At 44.4% G+C, this 27771-nt stretch overlaps 2 long non-coding RNA genes across 2 annotated transcripts; one reads left to right on the top strand and one right to left on the bottom strand.

Moving 5' to 3' along the window:
- On the bottom strand, positions 1 to 27758 carry LOC138663331 (uncharacterized). Its single transcript, XR_011318161.1, has 4 exons — positions 27689 to 27758; positions 3646 to 3787; positions 2960 to 3164; positions 1 to 2638 (listed from the first exon to the last, which is right to left on the bottom strand). It is a non-coding gene; the product is annotated as an uncharacterized lncRNA (long non-coding RNA).
- On the top strand, positions 15328 to 19205 carry LOC138663329 (uncharacterized). The gene is made up of 2 exons (XR_011318159.1): positions 15328 to 15432; positions 18045 to 19205. It is a non-coding gene; the product is annotated as an uncharacterized lncRNA (long non-coding RNA).
- Positions 27759 to 27771: the final 13 nt, after the last annotated feature.

Genomic DNA, 27771 nt, shown 5'->3' on the forward strand with positions numbered 1-27771 from the left:
AATAAAGGTTTAATTTATTAGTCAACCAACAAACCACATGAACACCAACAATAAAAACATTTAAAACCTCAACTCAAGTGAGTCCTGGGTACCAAAAAAGGAACCACCACCCCTGGACATGGTGAATAAGAAGAATATACTAGGATATACAGATAATATGCACACTGTGTAGAATACAATATACAATATATATGGTAATAGATAACTTAATACACACATATGTATAACCTGTAAAAAGGTCTCAAAAACATTTATAACAGCATGGCACAGCTCGCCTAGAACATGATGTCAATATGGAAAAGTTGTCATTATATGGATACAGACATACATATGTTGCAACAAAAATATGCACACAAAGTCTCCCAGTAATGGATAGATAAATGATGGAACCGATGCTAAATAATTATTACCGTACACACATATCAACGCACCATGGGCTGGTAAGACTGGTGACATAGTCAAATACCATAGATTATTGCATAGATAAGTTGCATAGATGTAATAAGCAAACCCCAGCATATATACCAAACCCTATAGAGTTCTATAGCTACTAGGTGCGCACATGTAGCAGGTGAAAATCACGAGACTGTGTCAGGCTAAACCCATATAACCATATAGAGAGAACATGACCATAACCACCTATCACCAGAGGTCCAGGGGGCAGGAGGCCCAACGCGTGTCGCCACCTAGCGTGGCTTCGTCAGGAGCAAGTGCCTGTGTGGACGGTTAACTACTAATATATACAAATCCAAAGTGTACCTTATCACCGGAAACTTCCAACAGCTGGAGAAAGAGACGGCATGGAGACCTCATGCACCCTGCTAGCGTCCCGGAAACCGGACATGACGCTCCTAAGCAGGCTGGAATGCGAGTACCAATATGGCCGTGTGTGTAATTACTGCGCATGCGCCCCACACATCTATGGCCGGCCAAACTGCGAGTACCAATATGGCCGCACATGCGGCTACTGCGCATGCGTTAAGGCACATATATGCAGATCCAGTATTTATCTAATCAATAGAAGAAGACTCCAAACAACTGGAGAAAGACGGCATAATGCCATCATACCATTTGTTGGCATCCTGGAAACCAAAACGTGACGCCACTATATAAACTAGAGTACAAATAGAATGGCCGTCCTTGTGGTTATTGCGCACGCGCCAAAACATGTCTGTAGCCGGCCGAGATGCGGGTGCCAATAAGGTCGCACATACGACTACTGCGCATGCGCCAAAGCACATGATGAATGTCAGCCATTAATCCAAAGAAAGCTAGTGCAGCTACAGAGATAAGTCCGCCGCATACGAAACGCTCCATAATGGTAAGCGTAACTAACGGTGCAAAAAGAGAGCTAAAGACCAATATCCTTATGCCCATACATACAATAATAAACCTGCGTTGTAACCCATAAATAAGTATAAACACTATATCAACTCAAGTAGGTACGCATAGTCAAACTGGTATATATATATATGGGAAAAAAATCCCATAGTATATATTAGTCTGTACAGACAAAAAGAACACTGACTAATAAAGGCGCGTATATTTCTTCTTAACAAACATGGAACACAGTGCAAGAGAATGGAAAATGGCGCTGAGCAGATATTGTGATAATTGAACCAAGAGCGAATAATAGACAAAATATATGAGAAATGGCTCCAAAAGTTCAATCACCCCCTGACACATGCCATTAAACAACACATGTTCTAGAAAAGAGTCGTTCATGGAAAAAACTGATTGTATATATGTAAAATTACCATAAAATATTCATACATTATTTATTCAGACCCCCAATCAGGTAGGTCAGGATATCCCTAATCTGCTATACAATTCCCATAGTGTCAAAAAATTACATTAAACCATTGACTCGTTTACATAGTGCCAGAAGTTGTACTAAAAAATGGCAACCGCCAAGACGGGGAGAATAGATTTAAAGGGTATGGGATGATTTCCGTCACAGCACCAGAATGGCCAAGTTAGATACCCAAAATACAAAACAAATATACCGATTTCGGATTATCAGATGTTCAAAGACAGGCGAGCTGTTACCAATGCTGCTGCGTGAATATCATAGCCTGGGGTCATAGCAAACATATTGCAACCACATGACAGAAAAAATATATATAAAAAACCCACATAGAGGATATGTCACAAGCAGGTACAATATATCCATGTTATTCTACCAAATGCGGTACAGAAGGCTGTGCTCGAACAGATATATATTCAAACGAATGGCTGTTTACTGTCCTCAAAGTTGTTTGTAAAAGCCGGTGAATAGGATTTCTTCATTAAGGCCCAAAGGGGCAGTGCTCCTCAAATTGAAAATCCATTTGGTTTCACAACGTAAGAGGCGATGGATAATATCCCCACCCCTAATGTTGAGATGTATACCTTCCAGTCCCATAACCTTAAAATTAGAGACTTTGCAGCGATGATGGTCCAAAAAATGTGCTGCTACAGAAGATAATGTCTTATTTTTCTCTCGATCCCTGGCGGCCGTGGAGATATTTGACAGGTGTTGCTGCATTCTTCTCTTCAGTTGTTGTGTGGTCTGGCCCACATAGATCTTGGGGCAATTGCAAAAAATTGCATATACCAGGTTCCGCGATTTGCAGTTGAAGTATTCCCTAGGGCGAATCTGGAAGGGAAGAGTAGAAACGGAATAACCATCCTGGGAGATCATGAATTGACAGATGTTACAGTTACCACAAGGGTAGGAACCAAAAATTCTGGTGCCCTGATTGAGTCTAGTGGTGGGTCTTTGGTAATGGCTATGACACAGATCATCTCTCAGATTCTTAGCTCTTCTAGCCACCAAACAAGGTGAATTAGATACTATAGGAAGAATCCTCTTATCACTCAATAGGATATCCCAGTTCCTAATCAAAAGGTTGCGTACATCTGCCCACTGGTTATTGTACGTGGTGATAAGGGCCAGAGGTCGAGTGGAATCACGTACCTTTTTGTCAAAAAGTTTTTTGCGATTTTGCTGTGATGCATGACGAAACGAATCCGAGATTAGTTTATGAGGATATCCCCTTTGTTTAAACCGGTTGGACAAATCTCTTGCTTGATGTGTAAACTCGATATCCGTACTGCAGTTTCTTCGAAGACGTAAAAATTGGCCCTTAGGGATCCCTTTTCGCAGATGATATGGATGGAAACTGGTAAAATGAAGAAGACTGTTAGTGGCAGTCGTTTTACGATATAATCTACATGAAATTCTTGAATCCATCACAGAAAGTCTCAGATCAAGGAAGTCAATAGAGGTAGTCGAGATCACCGATGTGAGCCTGATGTTCAAATTATTGATGTTAAGATCATTAATAAATTGGTTACAGTCCTCCAGGGAGCCAGTCCATATCATCAGGATATCGTCTATATAGCGCTGCCAGGTACGTGCCATGGTGCCAAATAAATGATGTGAAAATACTGTTGTCTCCTCCCACCAACCAAGAAAAAGGTTGGCATAGGAAGGAGCACAACGGGCACCCATGGCAGTACCGGACAGCTGCCTAAAGAATTTTCTGTCGAAGACAAAGTAATTTTTGTCAAGAATGAAATACAACAGTCTAAGGATGAACCTGTCATGTTCCGTGATGCCACCTGTAGATTTTGCCAAAAAATATGTAACCGCGTGGATACCTGCCGAATGTGCGATGCTGGTGTATAGAGCTTCTACATCCATGCTGATAAGAAGTATATCCTCAGGCACCACGCAGTCTTCAATCAATTGTAATAGGTGGGTGGAGTCCCTGGTGTAAGATTTCAAAGACGTGACCAACGGCTGTAAAAAATGATCAACATAAATACACGGGCGTTCAAAAATGCTTCCAATCCCTGAAACAATAGGCCTGCCAGGGGGTTCAACAAGGGATTTGTGTACTTTCGGTAATGCATAAAATGTTGGTATAACAGGGGTAGGTGTTGTGAGGAAATCAGCTTCCTTCTTGGTGATTATGTTGTTATCCAAAGCTGAATAGATAATCTCATCGAGTTGATTTTTGAAGAAGCTGGTTGGATCTGAGGGTAACACCGTATAGCATTGACCATTGCTCAATTGTCTTGTGATCTCTTTAAGATATAGCATATGGGGCCACAGGACTACATTGCCCCCTTTATCTGCTTCACGTATCACAAATTCCTTGTTCTTCTTCAAGTTTTGTAAAGCCCTATTTTCATCCTTACTTGGAAGTTTCCGGTGATAAGGTACACTTTGGATTTGTATATATTAGTAGTTAACTGTCCACACAGGCACTTGCTCCTGACGAAGCCACGCTAGGTGGCGACACGCGTTGGGCCTCCTGCCCCCTGGTGATAGGTGGTTATGGTCATGTTCTCTCTATATGGTTATATGGGTTTAGCCTGACACAGTCTCGTGATTTTCACCTGCTACATGTGCGCACCTAGTAGCTATAGAACTCTATAGGGTTCGGTATATATGCTGGGGTTTGCTTATTACATCTATGCAACTTATCTATGCAATAATCTATGGTATTTGACTAGGTCACCAGTCTTCCCAGCCCATGGTGCGTTGATATGTGTGTACGGTAATAATTATTTAGCATCGGTTCCATCATTTATCTATCCATTACTGGGAGACTTTGTGTGCATATTTTTGTTGCAACATATGTATGTCTGTATCCATATAATGACAACTTTTCCATATTGACATCATGTTCTAGGCGAGCTGTGACATGCTGTTATAAATGTTTTTGAGACCTTTTTACAGGTTATACATATGTGTGTATTAAGTTATCTATTACCATATATATTGTATATTGTATTCTACACAGTGTGCATATTATCTGTATATCCTAGTATATTCTTCTTATTCACCATGTCCAGGGGTGGTGGTTCCTTTTTTGGTACCCAGGACTCACTTGAGTTGAGGTTTTAAATGTTTTTATTGTTGGTGTTCATGTGGTTTGTTGGTTGACTAATAAATTAAACCTTTATTAATAAGTGGTGGTCCCCATTTTATAGCTTGACGCTGCTTCTCTTCTTCTTTAATTGAAATTGCAGCATGCTGCGATTTGCACCGTATATCAGCCGAGAATCCCCAATGAAAGTCTGTTTATGCAAGAAAAACTCACACCACACGGGTCATCAGTGTGACTTGCGAGAAGTACGCAACGGTGTCCTTTGAAAGGCTGGCAATTCAGGTGCAATGTACAGTAAAATCACACTGACAGCTTACAAATAGTTAATTTGTCAGCTTCTGTCAAATCATTGCAGGATAGGAGACATGGTTTACATACAGTAAACCATTGCAGAACGGTTAGATTTATATAGGTCAGTGACTAATACGGTTAGTAGTATATGTGTGTGTAAAATTTGGGACCTGTATGTATTTAATAAAAATGTTTTCACTGAAAAAACTGGCGTGGGCTCCCACACAATTTTCTGTGCCACAGAGGGAAAGCCAGTGACTGAGGACAGATATTATAGCCTAGAGAGGGACCATGGTTATTGCCACCCCAGAAAAGGTGCATCTGTAAGATGTGCCAATTCTGGCACTCAGCCTCTCTTCTCACTGCCCTGTAGCAGTGGCATATGGGGTAATAAGGGGTTAATGTCACCTTTGTATTGTAAGGTGACAGTAGGCCAGCTTACTAATGGAGAGGTGTCTGATAGATGCTTCTCCATTACTAACCTGTGGGCTTGATGTTACTTGACAATAAAATGGTGACATCAACCCCACAAATATGAACCCCGCTGCTACAGGGCAAGTGGGAAGAGCGAGGCTAAGTGCGAGAATTGGCACATCTATAAGATGCGCCATTTCTGGGATGGCTGAGAGCTGATGGTTTTTAGCCTCTGGGGCTGCCAATATCCATGGCCTCTTCACAGGCTATTAATATCAGCCTACAACTTTTATAAGGGGACCCCATGTCAATATTTTGTGTCCCACTGTAAAATAGCCAGTAAAGGCTAAGCAAACAGCTGTGAACTGATATTAATAGCCTGGGAACCTTTATGGTTATTGGCTCCTCCAGAATATTAACATCAGCTGTCAGCTTTCCCTCTGCTGGTTATGAAAATTATGCGGGAGTCCATGGAGGTTTTTTTATTTTTTGAAAAATAAGCATTATATTTCACGCAGGTTTCTTAGTTGACTTTTTTTTTTTACAGCATATGTAGGTTAATTATGTTAATGCTCCTACATGGGGGTGTGTGTGTGTCTTTAGTTAATATTAATGAGGGTATCTTGTGAAGAGGTTGAATAAGGAAAATACATCACAATTCCTTTTTTATATATATATATATATCTTTAGCTCTCTGGCTTTACAAAAACGCATCAAATTATTAGATAATAATAAAAAAAAAAATTTTGGGAAAAGCATCATTTTAAAACCACATTACCAAGGTGAAACAGAAACAAACCTCCCGCTCATCAGTCACCCATAAGGAACGCGCCGCTATGGATGACACAAAGCTAATATACACAAATCAACCAGGGTGGGTGGCTAATAGTAAATACATAAATAATACCCAGGAGGAAAGATAAAACAAACTGTTAATCTATGTAGTTACAAAATATCTCATAGTTGTGCCAAAAATCCAACTCCCAATATATATCTGACATGTTCACTCCTGTGTTTCTCCACCCACCCCCGGCTACATCCTACCACTAAGGGTAATATACCCTTCTATGAGAACATGCTCAGAATAAACTATTCCTGTAAAATTACCTTAAGAGAACCGTGCTAGATATAGACACTGACATTCACAGCAGCGCGTCCGCCCCAATGCGCTTTTCTGACTCCTTTCTCAGGCCCCCAAAAAAGTGTTAACTAAGTACCCTTTATTTTCTTGCACTGTAGCCGTTTACTTACTACAGGATATTCAATCATTGTTTCTGTCCCCCCGCCCCATATAAAGTACAACCACTATCTATATGCCTTTATATACAGCATTCTAGAATGCTGTGTATATATAGTAGGCCCACTGCCTGTATACCCTTATATACAGCATTTTATAAAGCACAACCACTATCTGTATGCCCTTAAGACAGTGGCATATTAGACTTGCCTAGCCCCATCCAATGGGCTTCGCTAGTCTTAATCTGGTGCCTTCTCTTCTATCACCGTCCTTCTTTCTTTGAGTCGATGACGCGTCCTATGTCATCCACACGGTGTCTTCCATCGTGCTCCTGTGCTAGGCACTTCTTTCTGCCCGTTGCAGTACTTTGCTTTGTGCTCGGCAGAGAAGTGTTCCTGCACAGAAGCGTGATGAGGGAGGTTGTGTGGATGATGTAGAACACATCATCCACGGGAAGGACTGCGCCGGATGAAGACCAGCGCCAAACATAACACCGGACCGCCCCGTAGGTGAGTATAAGGCTGGAGTCACACTCAGCGTAAGACAATACAGTCCGTATATTACGGCCGTAATACGCTGAAAAGTCCCCAAAATAGTGGTCCGTAGCTCCTCCGTAGGCAGGGTGTTTCAGCGTTTTTTGCGCATGGCATCCTCCGTATGTAATCCGTATGGCATCCATACTGCGTGTTTTTCTCGCAGGCTTGCAAAACCAACATACGGCTATACAAGGGATCCAGTAGACACATATATGTATATATATTATTACTTCATACAGCGCTAGATAGCTTTAAAGCCGGTAATTCATTGCGGTGTACAGTAAAATCACACTGACAGCTTACAGTAGAATAGGTAGAATAAATGTGTACACATAGAATAGGTATATATATATATATATGTCAGTGAGACACATATATGTATATATATTATTACTTCATACAGCGCTAGATAGCTTTAAAGCCGGTAATTCAATTGCCGGCTTTTGCTATCTCCTTCCTAAAACCCGACATGATATGAGACGTGGTTTACATACAGTAAACCATCTCATATCACCATTTTTTTGCATATTCCACACTACTAATGTTAGTAGTGTGTATATGCAAAATTTGGCCGTTCTAGCTATTAAATTAAAGGGTTAAATGGCGGAAAAAAATTGGCGTGGGCTCCCGCGCAATTTTCTCCACCAGAGTAGTAAAGCCAGTGACTGAGGGCAGATATTAATAGCCTGGAGAGGGTCCACGGTTATTGGCCCCCCCCTGGCTAACAACATCTGCCCCCAGCTACCCCAGAAAAGGCACATCTGGAAGATGCGCCTATTCTGGCACTTGGCCACTCTCTTCCCATTCCCGTGTAGCGGTGGGATATGGGGTAATGAAGGGTTAATGCCACCTTGCTATTGTAAGGTGACATTAAGCCAAATTAATAATGGAGAGGCGTCAATTATGACACCTATCCATTATTAATCCAATAGTAGTAAAGGGTTAAAAAAATACACAAACATTATTAAAAGGTATTTTAATGAAAAAAATCACAAAGGTTGTTGTAATATTTTATTCTACGCTCAATCCACTCACTGAAGACCCTCGATCTGTAACAAAAAAAAACAACAATATACATACCTTCCGAAGATCTGTAAGGTCCCACGATGTAAATCCATCTGAAGGGGTTAAAGTATTTTGCAGCAAGGAGCTCTGCTAATGCAGCGCTGCTCCTTGCTGCAAAACCCCGGAGAATGAAGGTAAAGTAGGTCAATTACCTATATTTACCTTCATTTGCAGTGAGGCGCCCTCTGCTGGTTGTTCCTAGATCGTGGGAACTTTCCTAGAAAGCTCCCAGGCTCGAGTTCATAAGAGGCGCCCTCTGCTGGTTGTCCTCATATGAACTCGAGCCTGGGAGCTTTCTAGGAAAGTTCCCACGATCTAGGGACAACCAGCAGAGGGCGCCTCACCGCAAATGAATGTAAATATAGGTCATTGACCTACTTTACCTTCATTCCCCGGGGTTTAGCAGCCAGGAACAACGCGGCATTAGCAGAGTTCGTGGCTGCAAAATATTTTAACCCCTTCAGATGGACGTTACAGATCTGCGGAAGGTATGGATATTGTTGTTTTGTTTTTTTTTTGTTACAGATTGAGGGTCTTCAGTGATTGGATTGAGCGTAGAATAAAATATTACAACAACCTTTGTTTTTATTTCATTAAAATAATTTTTAATAATGTGGTTGTTTTTTTTAACCCTTTACTAGTATTGGATTAATAATGGATAGGTGTAATAATTGACGCCTCTCCATTATTAATTTGGCTTAATGTCACCTTACAATAGCAAGGTGGCATTAACCCTTCATTACCCCACATCCCACCGCTACACGGGAATGGGAATAGAGTGGCCAAGTGCCAGAATAGGCGCATCTTCCAGATGTGCCTTTTCTGGGGTGGCTGGGGGCAGGTGTTTTTAGCCAGGGGGGGGGCCAATAACCGTGGACCCTCTCCAGGCTATTAATATCTGCCCCCAGTCACTGGCTTTACTACTCTGGCGGAAAAAATTGCGCTGGAGCCCACGCCAATTTTTTCTGCCATTTAACCCTTTAATTTAATAGCTAGAACGGCCAAATTTTGCATATACACACTACTAACATTAGTAGTGTGGAATATGCAAAAAAAAGGTGATATGAGATGGTTTACTGTAGGTAACCATGTCTCATATCATGTCGGGTTTAGGAAGGAGATAGCTTTAAAGCCGGGAATTCAATTACCGGCTTTAAAGCTATCTAGCGCTGTATGAAGTAATAATATATATACATATATGTGTCTCACTGACATATATATATATATATACCTATTCTATGTGTACACATTTATTCTACCTATTCTATTGTAAGCTGTCAGTGTGATTTTACTGTGCACCGCACTGAATTGCCGGCTTTTCTCTCTAACACCGCTGCGTATTTCTCGCAAGTCACACTGCTGGTCCGTTTGTAATCCGTATTTTTCTGGCTTCCATAGACTTTCATTGGCGTTTTTTTGCGCAATACGGTGACAAACGCAGCATGCTGCGATTTTCTACGGCCGTAGAAAGCCGTATAATACTGATCAGTAAAATACGGCAGATAGGAGCAAGGGCATAGAGAATAATTGGGACGTTTGTTAGGCGTGTTTTACGGACGCATTTTCTGCATTCATACGTCCGTAAAACTCGCTAGTGTGACTCCAGCCTAAGAAGTTATTTACATGATGCACATTGGCTTAGGGACATACCATATATACTCGAGTAGAAGCCGACCCCCCCCTAATTTTGCCGCAAAAAGCTGGGAAAACTTATTGACTCGAGTATAAGCCTAGGGTGGAAAATGCAGCAGCTACCGGTAAATGTCAAAAATAAAAATAGATACCAATAAAAGTAAAATTAATAAAATTAATTGAGACATCAGTAGGTTAAGTGTTTTCGAATATCCATATTGAATCAGGAGCCCCATATAATGCTCCATAAAGTTTATGATGGCCCCATAAGATGCTCCATATTAAAATATGCTCCATATAATGCTGCATAATAATAATGGCCCCATGAGATGCTTGATAGAAACTTTTGCCCCATACAATGCTGCATAAAGGTTGATGGCCCAATAAGATGCTCCATAGATTTTGCCCCATAAAATGTTCCATAGATTATGCCCCATGAGATGCTCCACACATTATGCCCCATTTGCTGTTGCTGCGAATAAAATAAAGAAAATCACATACTCGCCTCTCTTCGCCCAGGCCCCCGGCGCTGCTCTGTCTTCCATACTCTGAACTGAGTGTTCAGGCAGAGTGCGGCGCGCACACTAACTACGTCATCGTGCCCTCTGACCTAAACAAGATAAGTGAAAGCAGTCAGAGGGGAGCGCAGAGGAATTGACCCAGGGAAGGGGAGATGAAAGGGAGTTTTCGAGCACCACCGCAGCTCCAGCTGAATACCTCCAAAGGAGGATAAGAATGTGTGTCAAACAGAAATCAGTCCCAGGAGCGCTGAAGGAAACTCAGACAACATATGTCGTTTGCCACAACGCGTTTCAACGGTAAACACCGTCTTCTTCAGGTGGGAGTTTCACCTAAACAGTCACAGCCAGAGGACAGAGCGGCCCGCAGCGGTGGAAAGGGGAGAGGTGAATATCGCGCAATGCTCACCTCCCCCATCATACTCACCTGCTCCCGACGCGGTCCCTGGCAGCTTCTCACTGTTAGATGGTCTCTGGGAGTCGGCAGCGTCTTCCTATGTTCAGCTGTCACGAACAGCTCATTAAAGTAATGAATATGCATCCATATTCATTACTTTAATGAGCGGTTCCACGTGACCGCTGAACAAAGGAAGAGCTGCCCGGAGACCATTGGACATGCAGGGACCGCGCCGGGAGCAGGTGAGTATGTGACAGCCGCCGCTCCCCCTCCCCCGCCGACAATGACTTGAGTATAAGCCGAGAGGGTCACTTTCAGCCCAAAAAAGTGGGCTGAAAATCTTGGCTTATACTCGAGTATATATGGTATGTACGGTACAGCACTCTAGAAGGGTGTGTATAAGGGCATCTAGGTTCTGGTGGTACTATATATGGGGAAAACCTGGCATGTTCCCTTTAAGAAACCTATGGAACTAGTTAAAAAATATAATTTTTTGGATGGTGAAAAACTTCTAATTTAAATATTGATGAAGGCTGAACTGCAGGTGGTCTGTGTCTCTTCATAAGTTTAAGGCCGGGGTCACACTAGCGTAGAATACGGACGAGTGCTATGTGAGAAAACATCGCATGGCACTCGGACCAGTGTTAATCTATGGGGCAGATCACATCTGTGATTATTTTTTCATGTCGAATCGGCATACGAGAACAATCGCAGCATATATACCTGACAGGGGCCCATACATTCTGATATCACTAATAATATACCTGACAGGAGCCCATACAGTCTGTATCTACAATAATATATACCTGACAGGAGTCCGTACAGTCTGTATCTAGAATAATATATACCTGACAGGAGCTCGTACAGTCTATATCTACAATTATATATACCTGACAGGAGCCCGTACAGTCTGTATCTACAATAATATACACCTGACAGAGGCCCGTACAGTCTATATCTACAATTATATATACCTGACAGGAGCCCGTACAGTCTGTATCTACCATAATATATACCTGACAGGAGTCCGTACAGTCTGTATCTAGAATAATATATACCTGACAGGGACCAGTACAGTCTGTATCTACAATAATATATACCTGACAGGAGCCCGTACAGTCTGTATCTACCATAATATATACCTGACAGGAGCCTGTACAGTCTATATCTACAATAATATATACCTGACAGGAGTCCGTACAGTCTGTATCTACCATACTATATACCTGACAGGAGCCCATACAGTCTGTATGTGCAATAATATATACCTGACAGGAGCCCGTACAGTCTATATCTACAATAATATATACCTGACAGGAGCCCGTACAGTCTGTATCTACAATAATATATACCTGACAGGAGCCTGTACAGTCTATATCTACAATAATATATACCTGACAGGAGCCCGTACAGTCTATATCTACAATTATATATACCTGGCAGGAGCCCGTACAGTCTGTATCTACCATAATATATACCTGACAGGAGCCCGTACAGTCTATATCTACAATAATATACACCTGACAGGAGCCCGTACAGTCTATATCTACAATAATATACACCTGACAGGAGCCCGTACAGTCTATATCTACAATAATATATACCTGACCGGAGCCCGTACAGTCTATATCTACAATAATATATACCTGACAGGAGCCCATACAGTCTATATCTACAATAATATATACCTGACAGGAGCCTGTACAGTCTGTATTTACAATAATATATACCTGACAGGAGCCTGTACAGTCTATATCTACAATAATATACACCTGACAGGAGTCCGTACAGTCTATATCTATAATAATGTATACCTGACAGGAGCCCGTACAGTCTGTATCTACAATAATATACACCTGACAGGAGCCCGTACAGTCTATATCTACAATAATATATACCTGACAGGAGCCCGTACAGTCTATATCTACAATAATATATACCTGACAGGAGCCCATACAGTCTATATCTACAATAATATATACCTGACAGGAGCCTGTACAGTCTGTATTTACAATAATATATACCTGACAGGAGCCTGTACAGTCTATATCTACAATAATATATACCTGACAGGAGTCCATACAGTCTATATCTATAATAATATATACCTGACAGGGGCCCGTACAGTCTGTATCTACAATAATATATACCTGACAGGAGTCCGTACAGTCTATATCTACAATAATATATACCTGACAGGAGCCCATACAGTCTATATCTACAATAATATATACCTGACAGGAGCCTGTACAGTCTGTATTTACAATAATATATACCTGACAGGAGCCTGTACAGTCTATATCTACAATAATATACACCTGACAGGAGTCCGTACAGTCTATATCTATAATAATATATACCTGACAGGAGCCCGTACAGTCTGTATCTACAATAATATACACCTGACAGGAGCCCGTACAGTCTATATCTACAATAATATATACCTGACAGGAGCCCGTACAGTCTATATCTACAATAATATATACCTGACAGGAGCCCATACAGTCTATATCTACAATAATATATACCTGACAGGAGCCTGTACAGTCTGTATTTACAATAATATATACCTGACAGGAGTCCATACAGTCTATATCTATAATAATATATACCTGACAGGAGCCCGTACAGTCTATATCTACAATAATATATACCTGACAGGAGCCCATACAGTCTATATCTACAATAATATATACCTGACAGGAGCCCGTACAGTCTGTATCTACAATAATATATACCTGACAGGAGTCCGTACAGTCTATATCTACAATAATATATACCTGACAGGGGCCCGTACAGTCTGTATCTACCATAATATATACCTGACAGGAGCCTGTACAGTCTGTATCTACCATAATATATACCTGACAGGAGCCCGTACAGTCTATATCTATAATAATATATACCTGACAGGGGCCCGTACAGTCTGTATCTACAATAATATATACCTGACAGGAGCCCGTACAGTCTGTATCTACAATAATATATACCTGACAGGAGCCCATACAGTCTATATCTACAATACTATATACCTGACAGGAGCCCATACAGTCTGTATCTACAATAATATATACCTGACAGGAGTCCGTACAGTCTATATCTACAATAATATATACCTGACAGGAGCCCATACAGTCTATATCTACAATAATATATACCTGACAGGAGCCTGTACAGTCTGTATTTACAATAATATATACCTGACAGGAGCCTGTACAGTCTATATCTACAATAATATACACCTGACAGGAGTCCGTACAGTCTATATCTATAATAATATATACCTGACAGGAGCCCGTACAGTCTGTATCTACAATAATATACACCTGACAGGAGCCCGTACAGTCTATATCTACAATAATATATACCTGACAGGAGCCCGTACAGTCTATATCTACAATAATATATACCTGACAGGAGCCCATACAGTCTATATCTACAATAATATATACCTGACAGGAGCCTGTACAGTCTGTATTTACAATAATATATACCTGAAAGGAGTCCATACAGTCTATATCTATAATAATATATACCTGACAGGAGCCCGTACAGTCTATATCTACAATAATATATACCTGACAGGAGCCCATACAGTCTATATCTACAATAATATATACCTGACAGGAGCCCGTACAGTCTGTATCTACAATAATATATACCTGACAGGGGCCCGTACAGTCTGTATCTACCATAATATATACCTGACAGGAGCCTGTACAGTCTGTATCTACCATAATATATACCTGACAGGAGCCCGTACAGTCTATATCTACAATAATATATACCTGACAGGGGCCCGTACAGTCTGTATCTACAATAATATATACCTGACAGGAGCCCGTACAGTCTATATCTACAATAATATATACCTGACAGGAGCCCGTACAGTCTATATCTACAATAATATATACCTGACAGGAGCCCGTACAGTCTGTATCTACAATAATATAAACCTGACAGGGGCCCGTACAGTCTGTATCTACCATAATATATATCTGACAGGAGCCCATACAGTCTATATCTACAATAATATATACCTGACAGGGGCCCGTACAGTCTGTATCTACCATAATATATACCTGACAGGAGCCCGTACAGTCTATATCTACAATAATATATACCTGACAGGAGCCCGTACAGTCTATATCTACAATACTATATACCTGACAGGAGCCCATATATTCTGCTGGTTTTAATAATTTATACCTTGAAGGAGCACATACAGTCTAGTGTCATGTATTTACTGCAGTCAGGGCCAAGCAGCCGCCCATAAAGTCTGATATCTTCAAGAATATATACCTGGAAGGGTAAATGCTAGAGTGTATGGGCTCCTTCCAGGTGTGACGTCATTTCCGGGGGCGTGTCCTATCGGGAGGGGGCGTGTTTTCAGTCACATCATGAAGGCGGCAAAGCAAAGCAGCATGATTATAGCTTGTGGACGCCATGCCACATGGAGGTTAGTGGTGTCAGGGTGAAAAAATGCTACTTGCGCTCTGGGGGGAGGCTCTGTGGTGGGCGACCTGCTTGTCTGTGTGGGGGGCACCGCTGCTGCTGTGGGGGACCCCCGTGGTGGGCTTTGTGGGGGGGGCACCTCTGCTGCTGTGGGGGACACCTGTGGTGGGCTTTGTGGGGGGGCACCGCTGCTGCTGTGGGGGACCCCCGTGGTGGGCTTTGTGGGGGGGCACCGCTGCTGCTGTGGGGGACCCCCGTGGTGGGCTTTGTGGGGGGGGGCGCACCGCTGCTGCTGTGGGGGACCCCCGTGGTGGGCTTTGTGGGGGGGGGGCACCGCTGCTGCTGTGGGGGACCCCCGTGGTGGGCTTTGTGGGGGGGCACCGCTGCTTCTGTGGGGGACCCCTGTGGTGGGCTCTGTGGCGGGGGGCACCGCTGCTGCCGGCTGTTGTGGGGGACCCCCGTGGTGGGCTTTGGGGGGGGCACCGCTGCTGCTGTGGGGGACCCCTGTGGTGGGCTTTGTGGGGGGGGTCACCGCTCTTGTTGTGGGGGACCCCTGTGGTGGGCTTTTTGGGGGGGGGCACCGCTGCTGCTGGCTGTTGTGGGGGACCCCCGTGGTGGGCTTTTTGACGGGGCACCGCTGCTGCTGGCTGTTGTGGGGGACCCCCGTGGTGGGTTTTTTGGGGGGCACCGCTGCTGCTGGCTGTTGTGGGAGACCCCCATGGTGAGCTTTTTGGGGGGGCACCGCTGCTGCTGGCTGTTGTGGGGAACCCCCGTGGTGGGCTTTTGGGGGGGCGCTGCTGCTGGATGTTGTGGGGGACCCCTGTGGTGGGCTTTTTGGGGGAGACCGCTGCTGCTGGCTGTTGTGGGGGACCCCTGTGGTGGGCTTTTGGGGGGACACCGCTGCTGCTGGCTGTTGTGGGGGACCGCTGTGGTGGGCGTTTTGGGTGGGCACCGTTGCTGCTGGCTGTTGTGGGGGACCCCCGTGGTGGGCTGTGGGGGACCCCCATGGTGGGCTTTCTGGGGGGGCACCGCTGCTGCTGTGGGGGACCCCTGTGATGGGCTTTTGGGGGGCACCGCTGCTACTGTAAGGAACCCCTGTGGTGGGCTTTTTGGGGGGTGGCACCGCTGCTGTTGTGGAGGACCCCCGTGGTGGGCTTTTTGGGGGGGACCTGCTGCTGGCTATTGTGGGGGGACCCCTGTGGTGGGATGTTGTGGGGGGACCCCTGTGGTGAGATTTGGGGGGGGGCACCTACTGCTGCTGGCTGTTGTGGGGGGCACCTGCTGCTGCTGGCTATTGTGGTGGGACCCCTGTGGTGGGATTTTGGGGGGCACCTGCTGCTGACTATTGTGGGGGACCCCTGTGGTTGGATTTTGGGGGGCACCTGCTGGCTGTTGGGGGGGACCCCTGTGGTGGGGTTTGGAGGTGACCTGCTGCTTACGGGGTGGACCCCTTTTAGTGGGGGAGACCTGTGGTGGTGGGGTTTGAGGGTGACATGCTTGTGGTTCGGTTTGGGGGGGTGTGACCTGTCTATTGGGGGGGACCCCTGTTGTGGGATTTGAGGGCTATCTGCTTGTGGGATGTGGGGGGAGACCTGCTGCAGGCTATTGCGGGACCCCTGTGGTGGGACGTGGGGAGGCGACCTGCCTGTGGTGGGACGTGGGGAGGCGACCTGCCTGTGGTGGGACGTGGGGAGGCGACCTGCCTGTGGTGGGACGTGGGGAGGCGACCTGCCTGTGGTGGGACGTGGGGAGGCGACCTGCCTGTGGTGGGACGTGGGGAGGCGACCTGCCTGTGGTGGGACGTGGGGAGGCGACCTGCCTGTGGGGTGGTGGGACGTGGGGAGGCGACCTACCGCTTACGGAGGGATCCCCTTTATTGGGGGGCGACCTGCTTATGGGTTGGGTTTGGGGGGCTGATGAGGGCTTAGGCTGGGTGGAGTGGACGTCCGATAAGAGTTTAGGCTGGGTCGGGGGTGGACGTCCGATGGGGGGTTTGTGCTGGATGGGGTGTCCGCGTCTGATGGGGGTGTGTGCTGGATGGGGGGGTCCACGTCCTGTGGGGGTTTGGCCCTCCGGTGGGGGTTTATTATTGGGTGGGCGTGGTGTACGATGGGAGTAATGCTTGGAGGAGGGGTGGACGTCCGATGGGGGTTTATGCTGGGGGGTTAAGCTGGGGTGGCATCCGATTGGGGGGGGTGTCTGATGGGATTTATGGTTGGGGGCGTCATATGGGGATTTACGCTTGTGGGAGGGAATGTCTGGTGGGCTGTGGGTTTATCCTGTGGGGTACGCTGGTTAATGTGAGGTGGAGGTTTCTGACTGGGGGAGCGAGGTTATACTGTGTGGCCTTCTGGTTGATGTGGGGAAGCTAATGCTTCATTGGGGTACACAAAAAAAAAATGGGTGTATGCTGCTTATGCTATACAAAAAAATTTTTTTAAGGTATTTCCTGTAGAGGAGGGTACACCACCAACTAGCACGAAGCTAATCCGTTTTAACTTAATGTCAGTAGGAGGAAGACCTGGGTCTGGACCGCCCAGCCCAGTTTAGGCCTTAGGTTTTGGGAGGTTTTTTTTATTAACGATTTTTCTTTTTCATTTTTTTTTTTCTTCCCAGATATGGCTTTTGAGGGCGACAGTGGAATTGTCACTCTAATCTCCCACCTAGAATTGTCACTACCATATCATCTGTGCTCTACGAGGCAAGGCCCTAACACATCAAGAGTGTTTGGGGTTCCCCGGAGGACCGTTCATGCCACGAATCGCCCTACCCTCTCGCCTCTCTGCGTCCAGGTTATTCCATGCCCATCTTCATCATCGCTCTGCGAAAAAGGATTTGTGATCTTAAGGACTGGTATATCCTATGAGGCAGTAAGGGGGCTACTTTAAAAAAAAAAAAAAAAAACACAGAACAAATATGTCCTAGTTTTCCCCTGAGCAATGTGGACGTCTCCTGAGGAAACCTTCCTATTCATGCAGCCTCCACGTTTTCCAGAGGCTCCTGTGACCTTGCTCTTAAAATATCCAGGCTTTGGTCTAGGCCTTCTCTGGTGGCCGGTCCACACCGCCAGCGCCCTGAACAATCATGCACGCCAACTTTCTAGTGCGTCCTACTCTGCGCCTATCAGTTTAAGAGTACTTCGCTTCTGCAACAGAGGACTAAAGTCTGCCTCCCAAGAGATCTGTTCAAATTTGGTTGTTTTGGAAATGTTCTGTCCAAAAAAAAAAAGACGGGACAACTCTCTGACCCACCAGGAAAAGACGAGACCTTCCTTTAGGCCAGCTCCCTCCTGGCATCCATGAACCCACTAGCACTGGTCTGCTAGGCCTGGATCTAGCAGACTCTCTTCGACATGATGGGGCATTCCCACCTTGGATGTTTCTCAGGATCGGCTGCCGTGTCCTTCACAATTCAAGGCCGGTATTATGATCTCTGGTCCGGGACACCGAAACCTCAGACACCGGAGGCAGGCCTGAGGGGGGGGGGCTTCAGAGCCGCATACCCTACCGACAGTCCTGCCCGCATGCACCAACAGCATATTACATTTTTACAATACTTTAGAAATGCATAAAATGAACCAAGCAAAGGCATAAAGTTTTTCTATGCAAAAAAGGCAGTTTTATAAAATTAAAAATATTTCTATATCTAATGTTAAAATGATATTTATCCAGTATTTCTATAAGTAAAAGTCTGAGATTTCTGTGAGAAATGGTAATTGTTTACCTCTTAAATCAGTTCTGAATGTAAATAAAACATTGTTCTGATTATTTCTCCACATTGTATTTGTCTTTCATTTCATGCGTAGGGCAGGACAAGCCCATGTTGTATCTGTGTAAAGCTAGGTTCACATTGCGTTAATGGGTTAACGCTAACGGACTGCGTTGCACGGCAAAAATGTCGAAATTAACGCCGTGCAACGGGTCCGTTAGCGCACCCATTGACAGCAATTTTACTTTTAGCTGAAGCGCATCACTAGCGCATGCCATTTTCGGCACGCGCTAGCGATGTGCCGTTCTTTTGTGACGGACCTCGGACGCTGCTTGCAGCGTCCGAGGTGTGTCCGAGGCCCGTTCCTTGCTACCGCAGATCGGGGATCTGCGCTAGCGGGGAGGGTGAACGCCGACCCTCTAGAAACATTCCGTTAGCGCAATCCGCTAGCGCTATGCGCTTAACGGATTGCACTAACGCAATGTGAACCTAGCGTAAGACAAGGTGCTATAATAACAGCCTTGGGCTGGTTTCACACCAGCATTCGGCAGGGCTGCGGATGGCAGCCTTCTTCCTCCGTTAAGCCCCGCCCAATGCCGCACCTCTTCCTTCAGTTCCGCCTACGTCTGCATGCGTCCTGCATACCCTATCTTTAACATTGGGTACGCAGGCCAAGCGGATGCCGCTGCATGCGTTGTTTTAACGCTGCGCCGACCGCAACAAAATGCAACATGTTGCGTTCGACGCAGTTCAGCGCATTGTCAAAACGACACGTGCCTGTGTACCCAATGTTAAAGATAGGGGATGCATGTAGGCGGAGCTGAAAGAAGAGGTGTAGCAGTGGGTGGGGCTTAACGGAGGAAGAAGGCTGCCGAACGCTGGTGTGAAACAAGTCTTAGGTAAACCACTTTTGAAACAATGTTCACTTGTACAAGCATTTAACCCCTCAGTGACGGGGCCAATTTTTTTAAAATCTGACCAGTGTAACTTTATGTAGTAACTAGATGGCAGCCCGATTCTAAAGAATCGGGAGTCTAGAATCCATATATACTTTATTTATTCAAATGTAAGAATAATACAATTAATAAATAATAGTAAGAATGAACAAAAAATGGCTGCACTTACCAGCTCTTGACAATTCTTGTAATTTAAGAAATTGCTGGGCAATAATGGACAATGTCCTTATGTGGCAAATAATAGAGCAATATACCCAATGTGGCAAAGAAGAGGTTAATAAACGGCAGTCTCTCAGTATAACAGTCAGTGAATAATAGGCAGTATATGGAGAAAACACCAAACAAAAGTTCAAAATTGGTGTGAAAATGTCACTGAACCACTTCACAACTAAATATATATAGTTTTGGTAAATGGTATTATCATTTTTTTGACGAAATTCGGCAGGAGCTTGAAGAGCAACGTCACTGGGCCCGCCTCCACGCAGTAGAAACTTGCTGTGAGGTAAAAATTCAAAAATCACACCAAAATGGTGGGCGGAGTGTGTCACAGTACGGCACGTTTCTGATTGGTTGCCGCCTGCTGCGAGCGACCAATCAGACACTGGACACTGTTGACGTCACTTAGCTCCGGACAGGAAGTTGGCACAAATTGCAGGAAGTAGTATTCTAGGCAATTATATATTAGATAACTCTGGAATGCTTCAACATATTCCATTGATTTTGAGGTTGTTTTTTTTCCTGACATATTAGACTTTGATAATGGTAAACTTGGGCTAATGATAAACGTGGGTTAGTATGTTTTGCTTTATTTTGTAAAAATATCAAATTTTAAAAAATAGAAATTTTCAAATTTTGAATGATTTTCCCTTTAAGGCCGGAGTCACACTAGAGAGGAATACGGACGAGTGCTATGCGAGAAAAAAAAAATTGCATACCACTCGGACCAATGTTAATCTGTTGGGCAGCTCCCATCACTTTTTTTTTTTTTTTTCACGGCCGTATTATATGTGCAAGTGAAATTGCACTATGCTGCGATTTGCACCGTATATCAGCCGAGAATCCCCAATGAAAGTCTGTTTATGCAAGAAAAACTCGCACCACACGGACCATCAGTTTGACTTGCAAGAAATACGCAATGGTGTCCTTTTAAAGGCTTGCAATTCAGGTGCAGTGTACAGTAAAATCACACTGACAGCTTACAATATTTACAAATAGTTAATTTGTCGGCTTCTGTCAAATCATTGCAGGATAGGAGACATGGTTTACATACAGTAAACCATTGCAGAACGGTTAGATTTATATAGGTCAGTGACTAATACGGTTAGTAGTATGTGTGTGTAAAATTTGGGACCTGTATGTATTTAATAAAAATGTTTTCACTGAAAAAACTGGCGTGGGCTCCCACACAATTTTCTGTGCCACAGAGGGAAAGTCAGTGACTGAGGACATATTATAGCCTAGAGAGGGACCATGGTTATTGCCACCCCAGAAAAGGTGCATCTGTAAGATGCGCCAATTCTGGCACTCAGCCTCTGTTCTCACTGCCCTGTAGCGGTGGCATATGGGGTAATAAGGGGTTAATGTCACCTTTGTATTGTAAGGTGACAGTAGGCCAGCTTACTAATGGAGAGGTGCCTGATAGATGCCTCTCCATTACTAACTTGTGGGCTTGATGTTACTTGACAATAAAATGGTGACATCAACCCCACAAATCTGAGCCCCTCTGCTACAGGGCAAGTGGGAAGAGCGAGGCTAAGTACCAGAATTGGCAGATCTACAGGTCCTTCTCAAAAAATTAGCATATAGTGTTAAATTTCATTATTTACCATAATGTAATGATTACAATTAAACTTTCATATATTATAGATTCATTATCCACCAACTGAAATTTGTCACGTCTTTTATTGTTTTAATACTGATGATTTTGGCATACAACTCCTGATAACCCAAAAAACCTGTCTCAATAAATTAGCATATCAAGAAAAGGTTCTCTAAACGACCTAGTACCCTAATCTTCTGAATCAACTAATTAACTCTAAACACATGCAAAAGATACCTGAGGCTTTTATAAACTCCCTGCCTGGTTCATTACTCAAAACCCCCATCATGGGTAAGACTAGCGACCTGACAGATGTCAAGAAGGCCATCATTGACACCCTCAAGCAAGAGGGTAAGACCCAGAAAGAAATTTCTCAACAAATAGGCTGTTCCCAGAGTGCTGTATCAAGGCACCTCAATGGTAAGTCTGTTGGAAGGAAACAATGTGGCAGAAAACGCTGTACAACGAGAAGAGGAGACCGGACCCTGAGGAAGATTGTGGAGAAGGACCGATTCCAGACCTTGGGGAACCTGAGGAAGCAGTGGACTGAGTCTGGTGTGGAAACATCCAGAGCCACCGTGCACAGGCGTGTGCAGGAAATGGGCTACAGGTGCCGCATTCCCCAGGTAAAGCCACTTTTGAACCATAAACAGCGGCAGAGGCGCCTGACCTGGGCTACAGAGAAGCAGCACTGGACTGTTGCTAAGTGGTCCCAAGTACTTTTTTCTGATGAAAGCAAATTTTGCATGTCATGCGGAAATCAAGGTGCCAGAGTCTGGAGGAAGACTGGGGAGAAGGAAATGCCAAAATGCCTGAAGTCCAGTGTCAAGTACCCACAGTCAGTGATGGTGTGGGGTGCCATGTCAGCTGCTGGTGTTGGTCCACTGTGTTTCATCAAGGGCAGGGTCAATGCAGCTAGCTATCAGGAGATTTTGGAGCACTTCATGCTTCCATCGGCTGAAATGCTTTATGGAGATGAAGATTTCATTTTTCAGCACGACCTGGCACCTGCTCACAGTGCCAAAACCACTGGTAAATGGTTTACTGACCATGGTATTACTGTGCTCAATTGGCCTGCCAACTCTCCTGACCTGAACCCCATAGAGAATCTGTGGGATATTGTGAAGAGAAAGTTGAGAGACGCAAGACCCAACACTCTGGATGAGCTTAAGGCCGCTATTGAAGCATCCTGGGCCTCCATAACATCTCAGCAGTGTCACAGGCTGATTGCCTCCATGCCACGCCGCATTGAAGCAGTCATTTCTGCCAAAGGATTCCCGACCAAGTATTGAGTGCATAACTGAACATTATTATTTGATGTTTTTTTTGTTTGTTATTAAAAAACACTTTTATTTGATTGGATGGGTGAAATATGCTAATTTATTGAGACAGGTTTTTTGGGTTATCAGGAGTTGTATGCCAAAATCATCAGTATTAAAACAATAAAAGACCTGACAAATTTCAGTTGGTGGATAATGAATCTATAATATATGAAAGTTTAATTGTAAGCATTACATTATGGTAAATAATGAAATTTAACACTATATGCTAATTTTTTGAGAAGGACCTGTATAAGATGCGCCATTTCTGGGATGGCTGAGAGCTGATGGTTTTTAGCCTCTGGGGCTGCCAATATCCATGGCCTCTTCACAGACTATTAATATCAGCCTACAGCTTTTATAGGGGGACCCCATGTCAATATTTTGTGTCCCACTGTAAAATAGCCTGTAAAGGCTAAGCAAACAGCTGTGAGCTGATATTAATAGCCTGGGAACCTTTATGGTTATTGGCTCCTTTCCAGAATATTAACATCAGCTGTCAGCTTTCCCTCTGCTGGTTATGAAAATTATGCCGTGCTAGATATAGACACGGACATTCACAGCAGCGCGTCCGCCCCGATGCTCTTTTCTGACTCCTTTCTCAGGCCCCCAAAAAAGTGTTAACTAAGTACCCTTTATTTTCTTGCACTGTAGCCGTTCACTTACTACCGGGTATTCAATCATTGTTTCTGTCCCCCCCCCCTCCACATAAAGTACGACCACTATCTATATGCCTTTATATACAGCATTCTAGAATGCTGTGTATATATAGAAGGCCCACTGCCTGTATACCCTTATATACAGCATTTTATAAAGCACAACCACTATCTGTATGCCCTTAAGACTTGCCTATCCCTATACAATGGGCTTTGCTAGTCTTAATCCGGGGCCTTCTCCTCTTCTATCACCGTCCTTCTTTCTTTGAGTCGATGACGCGTCCTATGTCATCCACACGGTGTCTTCCATCATGCTCCTGTGCATCGCACTTCTTTCTGCCCGTTGCAGTACTTTGCTTTGTGCTCGGCAGAGAAGTGTTCCTGCACAGAAGCGTGATGAGGGAGGTTGTGTGGATGATGTAGAACACATCATCCACGGGAAGGACTGTGCTGGATGAAGACCAGCGCTAAACATAACACCGGACCGCCCCGTAGGTGAGTATAAGAAGTTATTTACATTATGCACATTGGCTTAGGGACATACCGTATATACTCGAGTAGAAGCTGACCACCCCCCCTAATTTTGCCACAAAAAACTGTGAAAACTTAATGACTCGAGTATAAGCCTTAGGGTGGAAAATGCAGCAGCTACTGGTAAATGTCAAAAATAAAAATAGATACCAATAAAAGTAAAATTAATTGAGACATCAGTAGGTTAAGTGTTTTTGAATATCCATATTGAATGAGGAGCCCCATATAATGCTCCATAAAGTTTATGATGGCCCCATAAGATGCTCCATATTAAAATATGCCCCATATAATGCTGCACAAATGTTAATAATGGCCCCATAAGATGCTTCATAGAAACTTTTGCCCCATACAATGCTGCATAAAGGTTGATGGCCCCATAAGATGCTCCATAGATTTTACTCCATAGATTATGCCCCATTTGCTGTTGCTGCGAATAAAATAAAAACACATACTCGCCTCTCTTCGCTCAGGCCCCCGGCACTTTCCACTGCTGCGCGCTGCTCTGTCTTCCATCCTCTGCACTGACTGTTCAGGCAGAGGGCGGCGCGCACACTAATTACGTCATCGTGCCCTCTGACCTAAACAGTCACAGCCAGAGGACAGAGCGGCCCGCAGCGGTGGAAAGGGGAGAGGTGAATATCGCGCAATGCTCACCTCCCCCGTCATACTCAGCTGCTTCCGACGCGGTCCCTGGCAGCTTCTCACTGTCAGATGGTCTCCGGGAGTCGGCAGCGTCTTCCTATGTTCAGCTGTCACGAACAGCTCATTAAAGTAATGAATATGCATCCATATTCATTAATGAGCAGTTCCACGTGACCGTTGAACAAAGGAAGAGCTGCCCGGAGACCATCGGACATGCAGGGACCGCGCCGGGAGCAGGTGAGTATGTGACAGCCGCCGCTCCCCCTCCCCCGCCGACAATGACTTGAGTATAAGCCGAGAGGGTCACTTTCAGCCCAAAAAAGTGGGCTGAAAATCTCGGCTTATACTCGAGTATGTACGGTACAGCACTGTAGAAGGGTGTGTATAAGGGCATATAGGTTCTGGTGGTACTATATATGGGGAAGACCTGGTGACAGGTTCCCTTTAAGAAACCTATGGAACTAGGTAAAAAATAGCATTTTTTGGATGGTGAAAAACTTGTAATTTAAATATTGATGAAGGCTGAGCTGCAGGTGGTCTGTGTCTCTTCATAAGTTTAAGGCCGGGGTCACACTAGCGTAGAATACGGACGAGCGCTATGTGAGAAAACATCGCATGGCACTCGGACCAGTGTTAATCTATGGGGCAGATCACATCTGTGATTATTTTTTCATGCCGAATCGGCATACGAGAACAATCGCAGCATATATACCTGACAGGGGCCCATACATTCTGATATCATCAGTAATCTATACCTGACAGGGGCCCATACATTCTGATATCATCAGTAATATATACCTGACAGAGGCCCATACATTCTGATATCATCACTAATATACACCTGACAGGAGCCCGTACAGTCTATATCTACAGTAATATATACCTGACAGGGGCCCATACATTCTGATATTATCAGTAATATATACCTGACAGGGGCCCATACATTCTGATATTATCACTAATATACACCTGACAGGGGCCCGTACATTCTGATATCAGTAATATATACCTGACAGGGGCCCATACATTCTGATATCATCACTAATATATACCTGACAGGGGCCCATACATTCTGATACCATCATTAATATATACCTGACAGGAGCCCGTACAGTCTATATCTACAGTAATATATACCTGACAGGAGCCCGTACAGTCTGTATCTACCATACTATATACCTGACAGGAGCCCGTACAGTCTATATCTACAATAATATATACCTGACAGGAGCCCGTACAGGCTGTATCTACCATACTATATACCTGACAGGAGCCCATACAGTCTATATCTACAATAATATATACCTGACAGGAGCCCGTACAGTCTGTATCTACAATAATATATACCTGACAGGAGCCCGTACAGTCTATATCTACCATACTATATACCTGACAGGAGCCTGTACAGTCTGTATCTACCATACTATATACCTGACAGGAGCCCGTACAGTCTATCTACCATACTATATACCTGACAGGAGCCCGTACAGTCTGTATCTACAATAATATATACCTGACAGGAGCCCGTACAGTCTGTAACTACCATACTATATACCTGACAGGAGTCCGTACATTCTGACATCAATAATATATACCTGACAGGAGCCCGTACAGTCTATATCTACCATACTATATACCTGACAGGAGCCCGTACAGTCTGTATCTACCATACTATATAACTGACAGGAGTCCGTACAGTCTGTATCTACCATACTATATACCTGACAGGAGCCCGTACAGTCTGTATCTACCATACTATATACCTGACAGGAGTCTGTACAGTCTGTATCTACCATACTATATACCTGACAGGAGCCCGTACAGTCTGTATCTACCATACTATATAACTGACAGGAGCCCGTACAGTCTGTATCTACCATACTATATACCTGACAGGAGCCCGTACAGTCTGTATCTACCATACTATATACCTGACAGGAGCCCGTACAGTCTGTATCTACCATACTATATACCTGACAGGAGCCCGTACAGTCTGTATCTACAATAATATATACCTGACAGGAGCCCGTACAGTCTGTATCTACAATAATATATACCTAACAGGAGCCCGTACAGTCTATATCTACAATAATATATACCTGACAGGAGCCCATACAGTCTGTATCTACCATACTATATACCTGACAGGAGCCCGTACAGTCTGTATCTACCATACTATATACCTGACAGGAGTCTGTACAGTCTGTATCTACAATAATATATACCTGACAGGAGCCCGTACAGTCTATATCTACCATACTATATACCTGACAGGAGCCCGTACAGTCTGTATCTACCATACTATATACCTGACAGGAGCCCGTACAGTCTGTATCTACAATAATATATACCTGACAGGAGCCCGTACAGTCTAGTGTCTTCACCAGTGAGCTGACTAGACTGTATGGGCTGCAGTCAGGACCTGGCAGGAGCCCATATATTCTGCTGGTTTTAATAATTTATACCTTGAAGGAGCACATACAGTCTAGTGTCATGTATTTACTGCAGTCAGGGCCAGGCAGCAGCCCATAAAGTCTGCTATCTTCAAGAATATATACCTGACTGCAGCCCATACACTCTAGCATCTTCAGTACTGAGCCTGCTACATTGTATGGGCTGCAGTCAGGACCTGGAAGGAGCCCAAACACTCTAGGCTCAACCCATTTCCCGCGTCTCTTCTCCAGCAGCTTCCTTCCTTGCTATCGGCTCGTC

The sequence above is a fragment of the Ranitomeya imitator genome, chromosome 2, assembly GCF_032444005.1.
Source record: "Ranitomeya imitator isolate aRanImi1 chromosome 2, aRanImi1.pri, whole genome shotgun sequence".
NCBI lineage: Eukaryota > Metazoa > Chordata > Amphibia > Anura > Dendrobatidae > Ranitomeya > Ranitomeya imitator.